The sequence below is a fragment of the Mytilus californianus genome, unplaced genomic scaffold (genome assembly GCF_021869535.1).
Source record: "Mytilus californianus isolate M0D057914Y unplaced genomic scaffold, xbMytCali1.0.p SCAF_3, whole genome shotgun sequence".
NCBI classification, from domain to species: domain Eukaryota; kingdom Metazoa; phylum Mollusca; class Bivalvia; order Mytilida; family Mytilidae; genus Mytilus; species Mytilus californianus.
Genome location: NW_026262679.1, coordinates 25,262,200 through 25,273,580, shown reverse-complemented (window position 1 = coordinate 25,273,580; position 11,381 = coordinate 25,262,200). Strand labels below are relative to the sequence as shown.

At 31.7% G+C, this 11,381-nt stretch overlaps 2 long non-coding RNA genes across 2 annotated transcripts; one reads left to right on the top strand and one right to left on the bottom strand.

The window, feature by feature from the left end:
* Positions 1-251: 251 nt before the first annotated feature.
* On the bottom strand, positions 252-4,838 carry LOC127734207 (uncharacterized). Its single transcript, XR_007997467.1, has 3 exons — positions 4,736-4,838; positions 858-1,012; positions 252-411 (listed from the first exon to the last, which is right to left on the bottom strand). It is a non-coding gene; the product is annotated as an uncharacterized LOC127734207 (long non-coding RNA).
* LOC127734206 (uncharacterized) lies at positions 3,891-11,181 on the top strand. The gene is made up of 2 exons (XR_007997466.1): positions 3,891-6,890; positions 8,513-11,181. It is a non-coding gene; the product is annotated as an uncharacterized LOC127734206 (long non-coding RNA).
* Positions 11,182-11,381: the final 200 nt, after the last annotated feature.

Sequence of the window (11,381 nt, the reverse complement as noted above, 5' to 3'; positions counted from 1 at the left end):
TTTATAGAAAAATTGCTGAACTTTGAGTTCCCATTCTCTAACTTAATTTTCCTTCAACCAAATGTTATGAACTTTACACACAATACTTATTATTACAAAACTAAGATGAAGTTCAAACTTGGGTAGGGTCACTTTTTCTGTTCTTCAGTTATGTCCCTTTTCAACTTATTGCAAGCAGGGGCATCATCTGTATCCATGATAGACACATTCTCATTTATTTCTTGTTGCAATATGATGTTTTATTAGTTATATATATATACCATTTGTAATATGAAGGTAAACCTTCTGTACTAGGTCAGGGTTGTCTTTCAGAAAGCTACACATCTTAGGTGTGCCCATCTCAATGATGTTTTGGTTGAGATCAACCCCCACCACACATGCCTCCACTCCAGTTTCTGCAAGTTCTTTAATCTATATTAAAGATAAAAGCAATGACTTATTTTAAAATTTTCTTTAGTTATACAGAAATTTATGAATCATTAATACATCTGAATGCTTAAGGCATTGAATAATCATAAAACAATATAGAGAGGCTCATGCTTCTTATTTTATATTGAAAAACAAAACATATTCAACATATTGATAGTATTTTTCAGGAAAACTGATCTTTAAGCAATACATTCCAAAAGAAACATTAACAAAAATGGAAATTAAGTTCAACAAGAATAAGGTAAATTGATCATTCCTCTTTTAGTACCAATAGACATGCTTATTGTGTAGAGACTGATAGATGTTATTGTGTACATTCATTAGATATAAGAAGATGCATGTGGTATGAGTGCCAATAAGACAACTCTCCATCAAACTCACAATTTGTAAATTTTCGGCATTTTTTTTTGTTTAAAATGTTTACCTACCAAACTACAAATTTTTTTTAACAGGTGTTTTGAATGACTCAGTGGTTCTGATGGTTCACTGTTCATTTCCTTTGCCTTTTCTTGATAGTCCTTTTTATCATCAAGGCTGAGTCTATTCCAACTAGTGGACCAGTTTTCCATTTTACCTAACTTCTCTGTAATATGAAATAAAACACATTTAAAGAATCAGTTTGAAGTATTTTTTTTCAAGTTACAACTGAAGATTAAACTGCTATGTAATGGAGGACTTTTCAATTCATGCACTTTTTAGCTCACCTGGCCCTCAGGGCCAAGTGAGCTTTTCTCATCACTTGGCGTCAGTCGTCGTCATCCGTCGTCGTTAGCTTTTACAAAAATCTTCTCCTCTGATACCATAGGGACAAATTTAACCAAACTTGGCCACAATCATCATTAGGGTATCTAGTTTAAAAAATTCGTAAGGGTTCCGCGGAACCCAGTGTCTCGCCTACTTTTGGTGTTAATCGCAGGCTCAACAAAAATGAGGAAAAAAATTAATAAAAATATTCCCCTCTATACTATGTTTTGATTGTAAGTAGCTTCTGTCCAAGTTTGGTAAAAATCCAGGATAATTTATGAATCTAATAAATGTTTTAAAAACTTAAACTGCAGAATGTATGTAATGTTGACTGGAAGAAAAAACTAAGTCCATTTATAAGTAAAATACAGAAAAAATGGAACAAAATTTTATCAAAATTTCCTTCTAGATACTAGCTTTTGATCATAAACAAGCTTCTGTCCAAGTGTGGTACAAATCCAGGATAGTTTAAGAAAGTTGTTAAAATTTTAAAAACTTTAACCACAGAGTGAATGTAATGTTAACTGGCAGAAAAACTAAGTCCATTTATAAGTAAAATACGGAAAAATGGAATTTTTTTTTATCAAAATTTCCTTCTAGATACTAGCTTTTGATCATAAACAAGCTTCTGTCCAAGTGTGGTACAAATCCAGGATAGTTTAAGAAAGTTGTTAAAATTTTAAAAACTTTAACCACAGAGTGAATGTAATGTTAACTGGCAGAAAAACTAAGTCCATTTATAAGTAAAATACGGAAAAATGGAATTTTTTTTTTACAAAATTTACTTCTGGATACTATCTTATGATCATAAACAAGCTTCTTTCCAAGTTTGGTATAAATCCAGGATAGTTTAAGAAAGTTATTAAAATTTCAAAAACTTTAACCACAGAGTGAATGTAATGTTTCCTGGCAGAAAAACTTAAGTCCATTTATAAGTAAAATACGGAAAAATGGATTTTTTTTTTTACAAAATTTACTTCTGGATACTATCTTATGATCATAAACAAGCTTCTTTCCAAGTTTGGTAGAAATCTAGGATAGTTTAAGAAAGTTATTGAAATTTTAAAAACTTTAACCACAGAGTGAATGTAATGTTAACTGGCAGAAAAACTAAGTCCACTTACAAGTAAAATACGGAAAAAATGGATTTTTTTTTTTACAAAATTTACTTTTGAATATAATCTTATGATCATAAACAAGCTTCTGTCCAAGTTTGGTAGAAATCCAGGATAGTTTAAGAAAGTTATTAAAATTTCAAAAACTTTAACCACAGAGTGAATATTTGTGGACGCCGCCGACGACGACGACGACGCCGACGGAATGTAGGATCGCTATGTCTCGCTTTTTCGACAAAAGTCGAAGGCTCGACAAAAATGTGTCCGATGACCCCGCCAACCAACCAAGATGGCCGCCATGGCTAAAAATAGAACATAGGGGTAAAATGTAGATTTTGGCTTATATCTCTGAAACAAAAGCATTTAGAGTAAATCTGACTGGGTAAAACTGATCATCAGCTCAAGATCTATCTGCCCTGAAATTTTCAGACAAATCTGACAAACTGTTGTTGGGTTGCTGCCCCTGAATTGGTAATTTTAAGGAAATTTTGCAGTTTTTGGTTATTATCTTGAATATTATTATAGATAGAGATAAACTGTAAACAGCAATAATGTTCAGCAAAGTAAGATCTACAAATAAGTTGTCATGACCAAAATTGTCAGTTGACCCCTTTAGGAGTTATTGCCCTTTATAGTCAATTTTTAACAATTTTTCATAAATTTTTGTAATCTTCTACAAAAATCTTCTTCTCTGAAACTACTGAGACAAATTTACCATACTTGGCCATAACCATTATTAGGGTATCTAGTTTAAAAAATTTGTCCGATGACCCCGCCTTCCAACCATCATGGCCGACTTGGTTAAAAATAGAACATGGGGGTAAAATGCAGTTTTTGGTTTATATCTCTGAAACTAAAGCATTTAGAACAAATCTGACAGGTGGCAAAAATGTTCATCAGATTTAGATTTATCTGCCCTGAAATTTTCAGACGAATCTGACAACCCGTTGTTGGGTTGCTGCCCCTGAGTTAGTAATTTTACAGAAATTTTGCAGTTTTTTGTTATTATCTTAGATATCATTATAATATCTAATATCTAATACTATTAATTATGATTTTAACCTTATTTTACATGATTTCCAAAGCATCAGTAAATACAGGTGAGCGACACAGGTTCTTGAGAGCCTCTAGTTTTTGTATTTCCTATGTCACAATAGTTCTATTAATACATCACAGTGAGAACCAATTCTTCAAAGATGTCATTTATGGCGATCGACAAAGTGAAACTCATTCATAAAAAAACCATCAAGATTTAAAGTGTATTAAAAAATACCTATGGACACTAGATATAAGAAATAATTTACGAGCTTTAGATTGAATGGAAAATGGCTGTTCCTGTTATCAAAATTACCATAATAAGTCTAAAAGACACCTGCTACAATAAGGAAATAAATCCTGTTAACTGAAAATACGGAATAGAGAATTTACACAATATATTTTTTCAGTGTTTTTCAAATACTTTAACTATATGTTTTTTTGTGTATATATTTTATGATGTTGTGTTATAAAGAATTTGCCTTTGAAAATATGGAATGTATCTCATATAACAGTTTTTTTTCTTTCTAATGAACAGATCAACCAAATAATTTTATTTCGGTATGTATAAAGATGGTAATGACTAGTCACAGGTTAGTTTTATTTCCACACTGATCAACTGATATTTAGTATTAACCTTTGAAATAGGAATGCTTTACCAAAATATCAGTTTTCAGAACTTGATTGACTCTTTGTAAACCAACTTTTTAAGTCATTTTACATTGTCATACTTTTCAAAACTATTGACAAAAGTCTCTCTTTTTTTTCTCCCAATAGAAATTTGGCCTACCGGGTAAGCAATATTCTTAGAAAGCTTGTTTGATATTAAACCATGACCTCTTTTATTAGTCTCCTACCAAACATGGCAGTTTACATTAAACACCATCTTTAGTGTTGAAAGTGGCATTAAACACCAATCAATCAATATTGACTCTTTCTGCTTGACTTCTTTTTTTATGCTTTAACCTGCTGATTTCATTTTTGGTATGTAGAATAAAAATAATGAGTTACTGGTCAGGTTAATTCAATAATTGCTAGTCAAATTATAGTTACGAGTGTAGAGTTATATAGCTCTTTGATATAGAGAAGTTAACCAAATTTCGTAATTTATAAAGCAGATTTGGGACTAAAGAACATGAAGAAGTAAAAGACTTAAAAAAGTGTACAATTTATAAATAAATTGCAAGCACAGGTAATTATACAACATTCTAAAATTAAAAATATTCCAAGTTTGAATAATAGCTTGTTTTAACTTAAAACAAGTATTGACATACACGAACAATCCTGAAGGGTCTCAACAATACATTTTTTAAATCAATTTTATATTTATATCAGTTTATTAACTGTTTTTGTTTCAGATGATAAAAATGTAGTGCTATCTTTAAGAAATGGTAAAAAGCTTAACAAATCACCTTTATTTTCCTGTACAAAGCAGTTGTATGAAGTTATACCCCTGGAGTGGACTGGTTTTGCCTTTTCATAGGTCCTTCCCTGTTCCACCTTGTTCCTGTTTCCAATCCAGTCCTTGAATTATAATGAATGATAAGGATATTTCTTTTCCAAATACATATTTTAAAAATATAAGGTAGAACTGTAGCACTATTCAATAAAATCTTGGACTTAAACTGGAGCTCTTAATAAAAACAATTCCATTCATTTGATTCCAGTGTTGACTTTTTAATTTGTTAAATCATCCATACCTGTACAATTTTGAATAGGGATATTCCACCGATGATAATGAAAAGTTTTAATTTTTATGCCCTACCGATTATGTTTTTTCGGTCTGTGCATCCGTTCATCTGTCAATTTGTACCATCCATTTGTCCGTCTGTCCCACTTCAGGTTAAAGATTCCCTGTTTCTAAGCCAAATCCTTATATTTTTCTTATGTTGAGTAAACTTTTACACTTTTATTGTTGATATCTACAGGCACAATTTGTTAACCCATATATATTATATACAATTGAACATGTATAAACAGAATGTGTTGTGTCATGATTAAAAAAATCATAGGTTCCCAAAACAAATAAGTTGATGTGGTCCAGAAACCATTCTCATATATATGATGAGGCAGTTCCATATACATCCATGTGATGTTCATTAAATTTATATGACTAAAACGTCTTTACTTGGACATTCAGTACAGCAATAATTAGCCATTTACTAGACCAAAGCATTTTTACTGGTCTTTTAGAAGTTGCCCAATGTTTAACAACTTTTGAAATCACTGAAAATTGTAAACAAAATTTTAATGCATACTATGATCACTTGCCGATCCAGGCCTGTTCTGCTACAGGCAACAATGTGTTTATCAACACTCCCTTTTCCTTTTGATGTCATGCCATCATGAAACATTTCTTCCAATATTTCTCTATTTGCTGCATTTATATTTGTTCTCTGAAATGAAAAAAAAGATTTGATAGACTGGTGTACAGAAATTGGACCGAAACAAATTTTTCAGATCATTTTTCGAAATTGATTGCACTATTTGAAGACATAATTAAAAAGCCCTTAGAATAGACATATCATGGGTCTATAGGAGCCAATGATATTTGTTTTGGTATAGTCCACATCATTCCCTGTGAAGCCATTACATATAATTGTAAAAGACCACTTACACAAGTCATTTTAAATGAAAGGAAAATAACAAATCAGCAGACAAAATTTGTATGTCCCTGTTGTCACTGGAGGGGTAACTAAGTATTTCACATCCAATCTTTTATGGTAATATTCTTTACAAAGCACAAAAATGTCAGTATTCACCTCAAAAGCTAACAAAACCTTTAAACAGACTTATTAAGAAAGGATATAGTTACGATTCTGTTGTCAGGTCATTAAAGATTGCATATTTTGGCTTTAATAATGATTCATTTATAGGGTTTTTGCATCGGAATTAAACACATTTATTCTAAAACCAGTTGTTGGCATGACACGGGTTATGTTGTTCTCATATATTTTATGATGGTATAATACTAAACCCCTAACAGGAGGGATTGTGCTTGATATTCATATGATGAACACATAACCTTTCAATCAGTTTAATTGAGGTCTGGAGCTGGCATGTCAGTAACTGCTAGTAGTCTTTTGTTATTTATGTATTATTGTCATTTTGTTTATTTTCTTTTGTTATCTATTCTGACATCGGACTCAGACTTCTCTTAAACTGAGTTTTACTGTGCGTATTGTTGTGCGTTTGTTTTTTCTTCATTTGCTAGAGGTATAGGGGGAGGATTGGAATCTCAAAAACATGTTTAACCCCGCTGCATTTTTGTGCCTGTCCCAAGTCAGGAGCCTCTGGCCTTTGTTAGTCTTGTATGATTTTTAATTTTAGTTTCTTGTGTATAATTTGGAGTTTAGTATGACGTCCGTTATCACTGAACTAGTATACATATTTGTTTAGGGGCCAGCTGAAGGTGCCTCAGGGTGCGAAAGTTTCTCGCTGCATTGAAGACCCATTGGTGGCCTTCCCACATAACACAGATCAAATTTGAATTTGAGTGGCAGTGCTTTTACTGTTCTTGAGATATGTCCCGTTTGAATGTTATATGCAAGTAAATTAAGACCCATGGTAAGTCACATTCTACATTTTTTATTTGAATTTCCCCCAAGTGAAGAATAATAAGCTTAATTTTTCTGTAGCAGCCACCTAAACTGGCGAAATAAGGTCATGTGTCAAATAGGGTCCTATGTAAAAAGTAATTGGAAGATGTGGTTGTTGCATATTTATACAAACATGGATGTATATGAAGTAATATTATAACATTTCAGTCATACAGTCATACAGTTATGTTATATAGATACAATGCATAAGCGTTGATTCTTGAAAAAGAAACCATGAGCCTGGAGGGCGAATGGTTTGTTTTTCATGAATCAAGGCTTATCCATTGTATCTATAACTTAAACTATTGTGTTAATGTCTTTTCAAAATTAAAGCCTTTTCTTAATTAGAAGGTATTGTAAGTGAGTTTAAATAACCATGTTATCATGTTCACCGATGCATTAATAAATCTAAGATCACAATTAATTAGTTAGAAAAATACAAATATAACACAACACGTCTGTCTTTAAATTATCAGGCATCTGAATATTATCTGTGTTTACAAAATAAGACATATTCGAACTTATTTCTAATAAAATTGAGAAAAGAAATTGGGAATAAGTTAAAGAGACAACAACCCGACCAAAGAGCATATATAAAGTATATATAATAAGTATATTACCGAAATTTCTAGCAAGAAGCCTAATTCTAGGCACATCACGATTTACTCGCACTATAGGAATTTGCAAATACATTTCTACTATTATGTAGTAAAACAGATGAAATCATACTATATTTATAAAACAAAAATGGACAAATAGTATCATTTTCGTTTCAAACATGTGAAATAGCAGATAATAATCCAAAAAATAAACGGTAAAACTCGCTATTATTACAAATATATCCATTATAACATACAAAATAAGAAAAAAACAGGATAACTTAAGAATTGGGACAACAAAGAGAATACAGGGATTCGAACCTAAACCGACAAGTCCCTACCTGTAACACATTAATTAATTGATCTTAACCATGCTAACCTCGCAGCTACCAACTAACACTATACGACTGCCTATTATGTATATATAAAGGTACAAGCCATGTGTGTCTGTTGTACCGATGTATATCATATGTTCATTTATATATATAAAATAGACATTTAAATTGTAACCCATTGGTAGTCGAGAGGTTTCGTCGATGTGTTGATGTCAGTCACAAACATAACCGATTTCAATGAAGGGTTCGATTCCGAGTGAAGGCATATAAAAATTACAAAAATTAAAGGTAAGTTTTTAAATTAATTCCATTAGTGAACAGAAATCGGTAAATTAGCCAATTCAATCTTAATGAAATTAGACACACAAAGGAAACAATTGAATATAATTTGGTGAGTCCATTTCAGCGGCAGATTTAGGAAGCGTTGATTCTAGAAAAAGAATCCACGGTAAATGAATAGGCTGACGTCACCACAATGGTTTAAACTCGTGTAACCATACACTGGGCATTATAAATTCAAATTCAAATTCTTTATTTCCTAATCATGTGACCCTTTTGAGCATTACAAAATTTAACACGATCATTCACACTTTCATACCAATCTTTCTTTCTCTGCTCACTCTAATAACTATTTAAAGTTTTGGTTTATTTTGCAGATACTCCAGCAGTTCCCAAGTTTAAGAAGAAAATATAATGATTGACTATATAGTTTTGCTGTGATGTACTTCTTGCAAGGAGGATGTGATCATTAACACATTTTTTTTAAAATCAGTAACAAAAAAAAGACCATAACATCAATTTGCACAATTGATCTAGTGGCTTCAGATTGTTTTAATGAATTTCTTATTTTTATATGACTTAAATTAAGAAAGTTAAACAAGTTTTTTTTATCTATAATTCAGTTTCAGAGCTAACACACAACAGACAAAAGTGATAGTTATTATAACAGAGACAGAATGTGAGAAGATATTCACACCAAAAATATCAAGTCTTCTAAATGAACTGACCATTTTGTTTTTAAATGTATTTTATTCTGGATATTTCATGTAGTGTTGTGCTGGTACAGGTAGTACAGACATTGTTATATTAACTTGCAGTCAAGTATGCCAAAAAAATTGCAGGTTTAAACAATTATTCAAACAAGAACAAAAAGCTTTCATATAAGGCTTAGCATGTGGCAGAAATTTCCAATCAGTCCAGAGTATTGTTTGAGAATATACCATATTCTATATAGGATGCCATTTTTTGGTATATTCAACAGTATAAAGGGAGGTAACAAATGGCACTTATTGCAATGGGAATAAAACATTTTTCCAGTTTCAGTACCTTAATCTGCGGTGATTTGAATTTTTGTAGAAGGAATTATTCTATTAAAAAAAATACATATACAATATAAGGTCAATGTCAGAAAAATATAAACTTTTTTGTATGAGGCTGAGAAATTGGGAAGGGCGAGGTTGTACCGAGCCCTTCCCCAGTTTCGTGCAGTCGTACAAAAAAAAAAATTTCAGACATTGACCTTGTATTGTTTTTATACTGCAACATAAATTGATACATTGATAGCTATACAAATTGTAACACAGATTTCAAACTTATTTTCCTCCCTTAATGAATCCTTGATTAAGAAAAAAAGTGTTCCATGATGAAATTGATATTGCACAAAATATAGCTGTGATACTATATTTAGGAAATAAACACAACTAGTTGCAGTATATAATAGGATATATATTTTTAGTCCAGTAAATTAATGTTATGTGTCTGTTTGTACATACTGTATCGGGTTGATTTTGGTCACAGTAGTTAATGAAGAAGTAAAAGTCACGTCACATTTGAGATAGAATAATGGATGGAAATGTCAAAGAGACATTAACCCAACTAAAGAGCAAAATAAAGCCCAAAAAGTTTTATACATGGAAAATAACTAATCATCCCTAAAAAGAAGTCCATCATACTTAGCTACATAAGAACAGCTAATGCAAAAGTGATGATTCTTTTGATTTCCCTCTTCTTATAGTTTGTGTATTGACATTTTCTATAAGTAGTTAGTTAAATAAATCCAAAGTTTTATTGGGCCAATTCTTTTTAGTATAAATCATCATTTAAAGGAATTTCTCTTTACATTAAAGTTAGCTAACAATTTGAGTCATGTTTACATATTTGTAGATCTTTCCTCAGAGTTCAGTATTTTTGTGATTTTTGTCGAGCCTGCGACTTTTGTCGCAGAAAGCTCGACATAGGAATAGTGATCCGGCGGCGGCATTAGCTTACTTCTTAAAAGCTTTATATTTTAGAAGGTGGAAGACCTGGATGCTTCATACTTTGTATATAGATGCATCATGTTATGAAGTTTCTGTCAGTCACATGTCCAATGTCCTTGACCTCATTTTCATGGTTCAGTGACTACTTGAAAAAAAAGTTAAGATTTTTTGTAATGTTAAATTCTCTCTTATTTTAAGTAATAGGATAAATATATTTGGTATATGCGTACCTTGCAAGGGGCTCATGCCCCTCAGACAGTTTTCACTTGACCTCGACCATTTCATGGATCAGTGAACAAGGTTAAGTTTTGGTGGTCAAGTCCATATCTCAGATACTTTTAAGCAATAGGTCTAGTATATTCGGTGTATGGAAGGACTGTAAGGTGTACATGTCCAACTGGTAGGTGTCATCTGACCTTGACCTCATTTTCATGGTTCAGTGGTTATAGTTAAGTTTTTGTCTTTTGGTCTGTTTTTCTTATACTGTATGCAATAGGTCTACTATATTTGGTGTATGTAATGATTGTAAGGTGTACGTACATGTCTAGCTGGCAGGTGTCATCTGACCTTGACCTAATTTTCATGGTTCAGTGGTTATAGTTAAGTTTTTGAGTTTGGTCTTTTTTTCTAATACTATATGCAATAGGTCAACTATATTTGGTGTATGGAAATATTTTATGATCTATATGTCCGTAACGCAGGTTTTATTTGACCTTGACCTCATTTTCATGGTTAATTGCTCAGTGTTGAGTTTTTGTGTTTTGGTCTGTTTTCTTAAACTATAAGCAATAGGTCAACTACATTTGTTGTATGGAAGAATTGTTAGCTGTACATATCTGCCTGGCATGGTTCATCTGACCTTGACCTCATTTTCATGGTTCATTGGTCAATGTTTAGTTTTCTTGGTTAATGTTAAGTTTATGTGACAGTTGTAATAAAGCTTTATATTTAGGACTATCAACATAATATCAATGATTAGTAAAGAAGGCGAGACATTTCAGCGTGTGCACTCTTGTACTTTATACTGCTGGTATTTTTTTTCACTATTAAAGTTTATGTTTATCTAATACAGTTTTCAAGATATAATATAGGCAAAAAATGCCCAAAAAAAATACTTTTAAAGGGCAATAACTCCAAAAACTAGTCAACTGAAGATTTCACCTTATTTGTTGGTCTTGTCTTTCTGGTCAGTTGTGCTTTTTATAGTTTCTATCTTTATATTACAGTTTTCAAGATACTGTTAATAGGCAAAAAATGGGAGAAGAAG